The sequence below is a fragment of the Zootoca vivipara genome, chromosome 16, assembly GCF_963506605.1.
Source record: "Zootoca vivipara chromosome 16, rZooViv1.1, whole genome shotgun sequence".
Classification (NCBI taxonomy): Eukaryota; Metazoa; Chordata; class Lepidosauria; order Squamata; family Lacertidae; genus Zootoca; species Zootoca vivipara.
Window position 1 is genome coordinate 11,417,417 of NC_083291.1, and position 10,201 is coordinate 11,427,617.

At 55.3% G+C, this 10,201-nt stretch overlaps 1 long non-coding RNA gene across 1 annotated transcript; it reads left to right on the forward strand.

Annotated features, from left to right (window-relative positions):
- The first annotated feature begins 5,146 nt into the window (after positions 1-5,146).
- On the forward strand, positions 5,147-9,907 carry LOC118097583 (uncharacterized). The gene is made up of 2 exons (XR_004694070.2): positions 5,147-5,630; positions 8,990-9,907. It is a non-coding gene; the product is annotated as an uncharacterized LOC118097583 (long non-coding RNA).
- Positions 9,908-10,201: the final 294 nt, after the last annotated feature.

The following is a 10,201-nucleotide window of genomic DNA, read 5'->3' on the forward strand; positions in this document are numbered from 1 at the left end:
AACCGACTAGAAGCTAGCATCCGTATACAATACCAAACAAAGATTAAAAAAAAGAATACAGAATTGAATTGCAATATAAGGGCACTGCATTCAGTCCTGCACACTGAAGAAATAGCCCAACCTGAAATAATATATCCACAGTCCAACAAGCGATCAAAGTATTGGCACAAGCCCTATTGATGCATGGCTTCCAGCAACAAAATTCTCATTGGCTGGAGTGATAATCAATTCTAACCAGGCCTCTCCATGAAAAAGTGAATGCCAAAGACCACAAAGGAAAGGACTTGCCACATTTCTTGATCCAGACCACAGCAACACCTTAGGCTTGAATCCAGAGGCCTTCATTTCCTCTACACTTCTGCTCTGCAGAATGCCACTTTGCAAAACGCGAGAGCAAAGTGCATATTCTAGGACAGACAGTCATCTCCCTCTGTTGTTTGTTTTTTGAAAACCTGACATCTCCAGCCATTGGATAGTGACACTCTCCCCTGCCGGCCTGCACTCCAAAAGGCGGCAGTAGCTGGAACTCTCACAGAAGGGGAAAGACTTTGGGAATCACTGCAGATCAATCTCATTGGTCCCTGGGAGTATCTCCCTTTCCCTGCCTGACACCTGCTGCCCAAAGCCTGCCAAACATGCCAATGTCTGAGGAGCAGATGCAGATGTGGCAGGAGATGTTACAACAAAAGGGCTTGTTCCTACAGACGTGTGGAAGGAATGGGCTGCTGCTGGCACACAAGGCTCGGTTTCCATGCACACGCCTCGGCTGTTTGGGTTGTCCTGTTTGCTTGGCTCTCTCTCTCCCCTCCCACCATCGCCTCCTTCCTCCTCCCCCCCCCACCGCCACCCCAGGCAGGCTGCAGATTCTGTAGGATATGTTGCTCTCTTTACACACACACACACACAGAGAGAGAGAGAGAGAGGGAGAGGCTGCCCCACTGCACTGCATGCAGTTTTGAGATGCACTGCTTCAGCCAAGCTGAACTTTGCCATGAACCGGCAACTTCTGCAGGCCTGCAGTGACTTTAATATGCTGCAATGGCCACCAAGGAGTGCAAGCTGCTGGCAGATGGACCCCCTAATCATGAGAAAGGCTGTGTAGAAGCAAGCTGCTAAACTCCCCATGTATATGACAAGGACGACAGGCTAAAGGGTGCTGCAAGCAAGCTCTGTTATGGGAGCAGAGAAGAACTGCTTTTCCACGTCAGATGTTATTTCTTAACATATATTTGTTCTCTCCTGTTCCTTGTGCTTTGAAAATGCTGCCCCCCAAAGGGAGAGACTAACAACAGACAAGTTTGCACTTCTTGCCATCCTCACATGCGTTAAATCCCCTCCTAAGCTCAGGTATGATCTCTGGGCCACTGCAAAGTACAATTTCTCCCTTCCATTTTATGGGACCCTCAACATTTTATGGAAGCCCAACAATTTCTCAAGAGCATTTCCCAAAAGCGTGTGCGCGCGTGTGTGTGCGTGTAGTCACCACCCCCTTGTCACAGACTAACAAAATACTGGCAGGAGCTCCGTTTTCTGGTTCTTTGTTATTTGATCCACCTCCTGAAACTCCCATTTCTCTTGCCGGAAAGCTGTCGTCGATAAACGGTGGCAGCCTATGAGAGTGTATGGAGAGGGAGGGAAAAGGGAATGCCGTCGGGGAAAGGTTTAAAGCGACTATGGGCTGTGAGGGGAAGGCGAGAGGTGATGCGATGGTCTGGTGTCTTCTTCCTACACCGAGCAGTTTCCTCAAGTCTTCCGGCCTAAGCAAGACTGTGCCATCATGTTCACAAAAACAAAAAAGGCGGCACTCACCTGTCCCCTGTGTGACACCACCAGGGAGCCCGATCCCGCCCCAAGGAAGAGAGGAGCAGCCCCAAAGGAAACGAGGCTCGGGGCTGGAGACCCTCCTGCCTGTGGGTAGACCTGAGCCCTATAGGGAGAAGATTCCATAGGGAACGAGGCTTTAGGGGGCAGGACGCCCAGTTCAGTCAGAATAAAGAGGCTCAGCAGGAGCTAGGGGAAGAACGGTGGGGCTCCTCCAAACCCCCCACGAACGCAACTTGAGCCTTAGGAAACTGTTCCAGCAGGGGAAGCCCTTCTTCCTCCCTCCCCATAGGGCCGCGAAGAGGGCGAACTGCAACAGCCTTTCCCTCCTCCTCCTCTTCTTCTTCTTCCTCCTCTTCTGGGCGCCCTAGACCTCTCCGTCCCATCGTCCTGTTCTCCTTCGCTTTGCCCCGCTAGGCACCGGCATGGCTCTTTCCCCAGCGCCAGGCTAGCGAGGGATCTGCCTCACTTCGGACAGGCAGCTGGCTGCCTAGTGCGGGGATCTGCTGAGGTTGGCTGCAAAATGCAGCAGTTTGGGGATCAGCGCGGCGGCGAAACTCCTCCCTTCAGGAGCCTCAATGTGGTGTATGTGTAGATAGAGGGGGGGTCATTTTAACACTCCCCCTCCTCTCCCTGATACTCCAAGACCACGGATCAGGAATCCTGCTTTGCCACGCGCCACACGGCGATCCTCCGTCTCTTCCAGCAAATGCCTTTCCCAGGGCCTTGCAGAAAAGGAAAAGCCGGATCCAGCTCGCTGAAACTTCGGCTTCAGGCAAAAAGGAGCCGGCAGCAAAGACTTTGAGGCCGCTGCAAAGCCCGAGCAGAGCCGCTTTTTCATTTCCTCTTTGCTCTTTAAGTGCCATTTTATCCCACCAAGTGCAAGTTCCGTTAAAGGTCATACCGTGCCAGGGGAGAGAAGAGAGATTTGGGCCTCCAATGCGGAGTGACTCCGCAGCAACCCCAAAGCCAAATTCAGCCCCATTCATTTGCCTGAGATTTCCTTTCTGCTGCTGCGGTTCCTGCGCGCTCTGGCAAGGGAGCAAGCCTCACTGGATTCAGCGGGACTTTCTCCCCCATAGTAAACGTGCATTGGATCGGGCTCTGCAATGTTGTTGATTTTTTTTGGGGGGGGGAGCCACGGGGCTAGTCTATACCTCCGGGAATCCCTTGGGGTCCTGCCCCCTTGCCACTGAGGGTGGGGGTGCTACCTAAGCGCACCCCCACGTGCGTCGCACCCCAGTTCTGAATGCCGACGAAGGTGCCCAACGCGTAATAGACGCGATGCAAACGCAGTTGCGGCGGGGTAGGGAAGGGCCAGAGGAGGGAAAGGAGGACCTGAAGTTCCCCTTGCTGGAGCCGAGGTCCCTTCGCAACCTATAAAACACTTGAGGGGGCCTACCCGCTCCCCAAAAAAGTTGGAGACGATTGGAATTCAAATGGTGCCCGTGTGCCGCATCTTGTGATCGATTATGTGTGACGAACGGGGCTTACCTGGGCTCCCCAATATGTTACTCAAGTGGGCTCCCCTGCTACTTTGGAGAGCGGGCTAGGCTCTTTGGGGGCCCGCCTCTGCGAGCAGCTGCGAGCGAGCCCCGGTTGGCTGTTTGAATGCCACCGTCCACAGTCTGCGCGAAGCAGAAATGCAGCGCAGCAGCCGCTCCTCCAAGGAGCCCCTCGAAGGCGAGAGCCGGCACTGCCTCCAGGCCTCTTCGGCCTGCGCTGCTGCCGCCCATCTTTTGCCAGGAGGAGCAGCTCGCCGGGCCCTGCTTCGGCCTCTCCGCTCGCCAAGCGCATCCCAGCCGTGGCCATCCATGGAGGGGTCCCGTGGCCGGCTGGCCCCTGGTTCAGAGCAGGCGAGCGAGGGCGGTGGGTGGCGCTGCCCCCGCAGGGAAAGAGGACCCTCGAGAGGCGTCCTCCTCTTGCACCTCCTGGGGCTGGGCGGTTCATTGCTGCCTTGCGAGACTTCAGCTCCTGCAGACTTCGCTCCTGGAGATGGAGAAGGGAGTGGAAGGCAGGGCAGGGCAGGGCAGGGCAGGGGGAGACAGGTCGCCCCGCTGCAGGCGCACAAGGTGCTTGTCGTGGCCACGAGGAAGCTACTGTGCAGGGCCAAAAGGGAACCCCAGACATCACGAGAGCCCAAGCTCCTCCCGCGGCTCGGTGCGAACCAGCTAGACAGCAACTTAGACAGGCACGTTCCCCAACAGCCCGAGCGAGACGCGGGGAAGTGGGGCGCGCAGGGAGGGGGCGAAGCTGCCTAAGCAACGACCCACAACTCGCACTGTCCCAAGAGCGGCTGGAGGGGCTGCAGGAGAGGCGCCGGAGCCGGAGATGCGCTTCTCCCGCACGTGGGAACGGGTGCCAGGCGAGACTCAGGCTGGCGAAAAGGGGCGAGGGCGACAGGAGCGCATCAGCACCAAGTTGCTGCTGGGGAAACTTCGCTGGGCAGGCGCCTCGGTCGAAGCAAGCCGAGGAGCGCATCTTCTTGGGGCGCATCCCAAGGAAAACCCCTCTACCTCTCCTTTCCTCCCCGCCGACGCAAGCTGATCCTCGCTACTCAAATCGTCGGGGTACTCTAAGCGAGGTTTAAGATGGCCCTTCAAGCAGGTGGAATAATAATAATAATAATAATAATAATAATAATAATAATAATAATAATAATAGAAGAAGAAGAGGCGCCATTTAAAACATGTTAATGGTGCGTAAAGGAAACCGGAGGAGGCGTTAGTTTGGCCTCGGACTGAACAAATGGCGAGGAAGTGAACGAAGACAACTCTCCCCGCGCGTTTGCGCTTAAGCGGAGTGGAGAGGCTGCTTGGGTCGCCCTCGGCTCCTCTTTCTCCTGCTAGGAGACTTGGCAAAGGCGGGCCGGAGGAGTCCTGTAGGTATCCGAGGCGGCGAAGGGGCGCCCCTTTGTCGCCCTGCGAAAACAGGATAGGCGGGGAGGGGGTGCTCCCCCCTAGCTGCAAACAGGGTGTGTGTCTTTCCGCTTGTCTCCAGCGAAGCTTCCTTGCCGTGTCGCCCCCAACCCCCAGCTCTCTAGCACTCCGATCCCAGCCGTGTTTACACGGGAGCAAGTCCCGTTTCATTCCCAAGGAAATGCCTCCCACAGGGAAGCTCGAGGAGACGCGCTGCCTAGGGAAACAACTTCAAGCAGAAAGACGCAGAGGAGCCTCAACACGTTTATTTGGGAGTAAATTCCAGGGGCGGGGGGTCAAGGGGGGGGGCTTCCTTCCAGGCGGGCAGAGAGAGCTGCCTTAGCAGCGGGATGTTCCTTCTCAACCCCGCCCCGCCGCTTCGGATCTTCTTGACTATAGCAAAGTTACTCGCTGAGCCGAGTTGGACTACCGTATTTCAGCTCGTAGTTTTACTTCCAGGTAGCGGCGGGAGGGGAGCCGAGGCTCTTTCCCACGCTTAGCCTGGCGTTGTTCTCTTCGGCCCCATAACTCGGGGACGAGTCCCAGAGAAAGGACAGACAGAAAGACAGACACCCGCCCCCCCTCCATGGGACGGGGAGGGCTGCTACTGGGGCACAGCCTCCTCCTCCGACCTGCTTCTTGCTTCGGGATCCGCGCTCGTGTTCCGACCCGCTTCCGCGTCTTGACGGGAGACGGAGAGGCCACGAACCAGGCTCTGGGCGTGGGTAGCCCCGTCCAGGCGTGTTCGCTCGACGGGGTTGAGGGAGAGGAAGGGCGGCGCCTATTTTTAACCGGGACAAAATGTTTCCCCACAACTTCTCCGCTGCTGCTGCTGCTGCTGCTGCCGCCGCCTGCCTGCCTGTCCCGGCTCCGGATATTTAAAGACTGCAGGTTTGGCCTGTCGTCGAGGCAATAGTCCGACAGCCTGATAACTATTTTTTTTGGGGGGGGGGAGATAAAGAATAAAAGGGAATCTGCGTGGGAAGGGGGGGTGGCTGTCACAAGAAGGGAACTTTGATTGGCATTGTCCCGTGTCAAAAATAATAATAAACTCGTCTCCCTCTCGCGTCACCTGCCGTCGGTTTTAAAGAGGGGCTGGGGTTGGGTTTTGCACAGGGCTGCATCTCTGTGACAAGATCTCAACGGATCATTGTATTATTCCCGCCTGAAAACGGCACCTCTCGTCGTCTACTCTACAAACCTCCCCGTGGGGCTTCCCCTCCCCCCCCTCAAACTAGGCAGTCACCGTCAATTAAACATTTCCGGTAAACTGGAGGCCCCCTCCCTTTTAAGCAATAATACGTCTCCCCACGTTTTTTTCTCCACATCCCACGTTGGAGTAAGTTGGAGTAAACATTTCTCGTCCCCCACTCCGGGAATTCGATTATTATATACAGATATTATTGTCATATGCAGATATGGACTGGACACATTTTGGGACAGATATTTGTGTGTTCCCGGAAACAAACTATTCCGCAAGGATACTAGTTGGGAGCCCTAAATACCCCGCCCAAGTGGTAAAAAAGGACATTTAGACGTCCGGATCCGCAGCCTACTTAAGCCAGAATCATCACTAGCGACGCATTTACACAACGTGCTCGATAACTTCGAAGTAAGCGCTGTAAGTTTCCGTGGAGTTTGCGCCCGTGAGCATTTTTAGAGGGGGCTGGGAATGATTTCCAACTAAGTCTATTCGTCCTGAGGGTCGCAGCCCAAGACCCCCGTGCTTGGAAACAAGGACCGTTGTTTTCAGAGTAATTTGTTGAAGTCCCAGTGATAAATCCCACGGAAGGGAATGGATGGGTTTTTTTTAAGGTGTTTTACCAAATATTTCTGCCTTACAACCTGCTTCTCAATAAATTCATCCAGGGGAATTTTTCACAGATTTGCTTAGTGAGTTTACACAGCCTTATTCCACGCGATGCGCAGGATCCCACGCGCTTGGGTGGAGTTCAGCGCAACTCGCCATTGACTCTCGCTTTTAGGTGGCGGGCGATCAACTTCGAGGTCATAAGGCCTCGAAGGATGCTTCGGACCCCTCCCATCCGGTCACCCACACCCGCGACGCGTTGTCGGTGGGAAGCGAGACCCCCGGGTCCATTGCTTGGGGGGCAGTCGGAGGTCTCGCCGCGGCCGGGTCAGCATCGGCCGCTGCTTGCCTCCTGCGATTCCCGCCAGCCTCCTCGTCCCGTCGCTCGGCTCAGGGAAAAGAAGCAAGCAAGATCGCCGAAAGGGAAGCGCCACTTCTTCGACGCCACTTTCCCTCTCGAGAAAAACCGCTCCCGAGGTTGCAACTCCGCGCACACGGACTTGGGAGCAAGGCCCCTCTACCCCCCAACAACTCAACGCAGGGGATCTAGCTGGAAGAACCCAACATGTTTACTCGGGAGTAAGCCGCAAGGGCGCCAGGAGGCACTGACTCCCCAGGCGGCCGGCACAGGGGCGAAGCCGTCCAGTCCCGTCTCTTTCTCGCAGCTAGGCCACCCAACCGCGCCGCTCTGCCTTTGGGGCTTGGGTGCGAATCACAGCTGCGGGCTGCGAAGCCTTGAGGGAGCTTGCCTGACTTCAGAGAAAGCAGGCGTCCACGGAGGCTGCCGTAGCCTTGCCGCCTATCTGCTCCTAAACGAAATGGAGACGGGTCTGTGCCCTTTGGTCTGCCTCTATACTCTGCCCGTGGTCAGAGACGCGCCACCGGAACGCATTCTCTGCAAGAACAGGAGACGCGGGCAAGGAGAGCCCTGGTGCTGGATCAGGCCCGTGGCTCCCACTTGGCGAAGCAGACAGTCGCCTCGCCCTCCGTGGAAACCGCACGTCGGCGAATAGCTTTCGGGAGCCTTTAGGATGCAGCAGCGCGCAAACCCCTCCGCCGGGGGCCTGCTCGGCCGCGGCGTTTCCCAAGGCTGTAGCCCGGGCCGGACGGCCTCCGAGGCAAGCAGGAGAGAACCTCTTAAGCCACGGGGATCCCGCAGACTTAGTGGGCTTTAGCAGGGGGATAAACCGAGAAGCTCTTGCCCAAAGCAACTCTGTCGGGGGCTCAACAGAAGCTTCCTCCTGCGCCCAGGGCATAGGACCCCCACGCTGCAGCCGTGCCCAGGTCCTGCATCTCCTCCCCAGAGCCTCGTAGTTTGGGGTCAGAGAAACTGGAGCCGGTGCTTGTCTCCTTCCTTGGCTGCCCGGGAGTCTCCCGTGGCCTGCCAGGCAGCCGTCTTCCTCTTAGGCTCGCCTGCCAGGAAAAAGGGCGTCGCCTCTCCTCCAGGCCGCCGTTATTTATTCGCCAGAAACGGAGAGGACCCAGCGGTGCCTTCCCTGGGCGAAGGCTTCCCCAAGCAGCCTGGCATTCGTGGCGAGCCTGCCTTTGGAGGGTGCCCTCTACCAACCCTCCTGGGGCAGCAGGCAGCACCGTCGGGGGGCACCCATACTGCATGTCAAACCCCTGGAGCATAGGAGCCCCCCCAATAAAATATTGATGGGTATTGCCATTCAAACAGTGTGCGTGCACCACCTTATGTTATCGATTATGCGGAGCAGGGCTTACCTGGGCACCCCGCAATATTTTATTCAAGTTGGCACCCCTGCCCTGCAGCGACCCTATTTCAGATCACGAGAGAGAGAGAAAGATTTCACAAAGTGTAGCTAGTGAAATAATCTTTCAGAGAAAGAGGATGCATGTGGTTTTTTAAATTTATTATTATTATTATTCCAAATCACAGTTCCGTAGGAGTTAAATATGTTTAGGCTCGTTGGCATTCTCCCTTTTTATGCGAGACGCTGGGTAGGTTCGAGCGTGGTGTTGATAACGCCTAGGTTGCAGCAGGTTCCACTAAGCTGCATATCCCTGCATTTCAGGGGGTTGGGCTAATTGATCCTTGGGGGTCCCTTCCCACCCCATGATTTCGGTGCTTCAGGTGCCGTGCTTGGATATGGGCACGTTCGCATCCGAATACCCGAAGGGCATGCACCAAGTTGGTACAGTATGCTGGAGCTCACCAACATACAACAGTTTGTGTGCTGAAGGCAGGCGAACCGGGGAAGGAAATAGCCCTGCGGCTCCCCCCCCCCCGTATCCAAAAGGGGGCTGCCCTGAAAACAGCCCCGCTTCTCCTTCAAGAAAGGGGTGGCATTAAACGTTCCTACGACGAGGAAGCCTCTTGGGACGTCGCTCTCTCCCCAGCTATCCTGCAAATGATTGCGCCCAAGCGATGCACATCTGCGAGCGAAGTTTTTTAGTGCGTCTCCTATTTTTTCCACAGAACGCCTGACTTCCAAGGGAGATCTTAGAAAGAATAAGGAAAAACAAAACAAAACAAAACAAAACTGGACAACCCCGTCTTCTTCCTGCACTCTTGCCATATTTCACACCATATTCTTGATGGAAAGGAAAGCTTCCTCACCCCACGGCCGGTTTTGGAGTCGCTCAGAGTCGACGGAAGAGGCAAAAGTTGTCCTGGAAGAGAGAAGGATGCGTGCAGCAGAGAAGCAGCAGCGCAGGCGCCCCTTTCTCTCTGTGCCCGGCGTCGAGGAACCAACGGGGCTTTTGCTAAACCCTGGAAGGTGGCACAGGTAGCAAGTGGGCAGAGGGTCCCTCTGCAAGGAGGCGGCCGGGGACCCCGTCTGGGAACCCCCGAAGCTCAAGGTTTGGGCCAGCTACCGCGCACCGCTTCTCTTGCAGGCCTAGGGAAAGGGACCCCCCCGCCCCCTGGTGTCAGAGAATTGAAATGCTCGCGGCTGCGGAGCGACAGGGAAGCGGCGCGTTTCCCTTCCGAGGAATTCAAACAAACAAATTACCGATGTTTCACGCGCAGTCCAGAAGCTCGGGGTCGGCCAGAGACACACTGGCAAACTAGGCAAGAAAATGTGAAGGCAGGCTAGCCGTTTTCATTAAAAAAAACAAACCACCTTGTAGATTGCAATGGGGGAATGGAAGGAAATTGCTGTTTTAAGGTGCCAGATCTACACCCCGGAAATGCACGTCTCTCTACCTGTGCAGATTTTTTTTCTCCATCCTGCTGGCTCCCCCACTCCGAAGATCAAACCCGCTTTTCTCAGCCCTTGTGAAAGCAAACTAAGCACAAAGCTCCAAACTTTCCAAGAACCCCTCCCCTTCCCACAGGTATGCAAAGCAAACGAGTCAAAGGGAGGAAAACATGCAAACGTTTTATATAAATTTACTGTGCAATTAATTTCAACTGAAGAACGTAGATTCTGTGATAACAGCATTTATGTTTTTTTTTAAAAAAGAAAAACAGCAAGCAACCCCCCCCCCCTGAACAAGCAGAAACCAACAACTGACTTATTTTGGGATTATATTATTTATATCCCACCTTCCCCCCCTCAAGGTGGCAAATGTGGCCTCTCCTGCTCCCCCATTTTATCTTCACAACAAACCCCTGAGATTCTCTCCTCCTCTGCCTCCTGAAGGTATAGGAGCCCGCTTTAATATATTCCAGAATGATCATAAGATT